Raw genomic sequence first — 1,361 nt, 5'->3', positions numbered from 1 at the left:
ATTTGATCGAAAAATTACTTGTTTCTATGTTAGGCTGAAAACTTTTCGGCCGAGCCTTGTACATCACCTGTTATGTAAGGCTCACAAATATCGCAATAAACGAACATTTTATCAGGGATACCGTGCCACAAACTATGAGTTCTCTATTCCAGTAGCCGTCTGTAAGTCGTTTTCTCGTCTCCTTATTAAGTCCGTGAGTAAGAAAAGTTTTCTCTTCTGTTTCATTGGAATTAGGTTTACGTATCGCAAGTTTGGAATAAAATGGGTGATTATTTATGGAAATTGCTGATGAGAAATCTAGCATTCCTAGAAGATTATCGGAAAAGTTTATATGATGTAGCATTTTGCACTTCTCATCGCAGTTAATACTTATCAAGACTTTGCCGCCAGACGCTTTTTGCTGTTCAAAATAAAATTCCGATTCGGTAACTTTACACGCTGTATTAATCGTATCAATAAGTTCATGGATATCGTTGTAAATTCTATTTGGAAATGCAACTTCTTTCGCCGTAAACGCACCATTTGTCCCTTCGGGTTTAACATTGACGAACTTGATCACATTTTCGTTATGACGTACGTGTAAAAAGGTATAGGGAAATCTCGCTTATTGCAACCTCCCATTGTTCATGTAACACTATAGAGTGAGGTAATTCCGTGATGAAGGGCGACGTTGTATTATCCGGAAAATAATGCATACTACTGTTCCTTGGTAGATATTTGTGCAGTTTGACTGAGCACCCAATTAGTTACTATCTAGTACTACTGATTTCTCTTTATAGTACAAAAATACTACGTAGAGCAACTGGGCAGAATTAGTTAAAGCAGTTTTACTAGGCAATATCTAGGTCAATTCTGTACAAGAGATTTTGTATCATTACTAAAAATGTAATTGTCCAGTTTTCTACCAGTTATTGTTATGTAGTGCTCATGTCATGTGTATACGCATATATTATTGCGATACATGTATAACTGAATATATTTTTATGTTATATGTAAAATTTTTAATAATTAAATATGTGTGAAATTCGTGAACGCGTACGGAAATGTAGAGCAAAGAAAAAAAACTAGAAGAATTTAAATCATTTACAGCATGTATGACTACCACAAAGATTGTAAAAAATGAAGTTAGAAGCAGTAAATATCAAAGATTAGAAATGACGAATGAGTCCTACAGAAATGAAATATACGAGGTGTGATCAAAAAGTAAGGTGACTTTTTGAATTTCGCGCGCTCTGTACACTCTAATTTCAAAATTTTTTTGTTGTTGTGTTGGTACACTCGTCACGATCATATGTTCACAGTTTTGACTATATAGCATGTGTTGTTTTTATGTGAGAGGCATAAAGGTTAGACTCGTTTTT

Source organism: Trachymyrmex cornetzi, unplaced genomic scaffold, assembly GCF_001594075.2.
Source record: "Trachymyrmex cornetzi isolate Tcor2-1 unplaced genomic scaffold, Tcor1.1 scaffold134, whole genome shotgun sequence".
In the NCBI taxonomy this organism is placed as follows: Eukaryota; Metazoa; Arthropoda; class Insecta; order Hymenoptera; family Formicidae; genus Trachymyrmex; species Trachymyrmex cornetzi.
The sequence above is the reverse complement of the archived record's forward strand: the minus strand, read 5'-3'. Positions refer to the sequence as shown.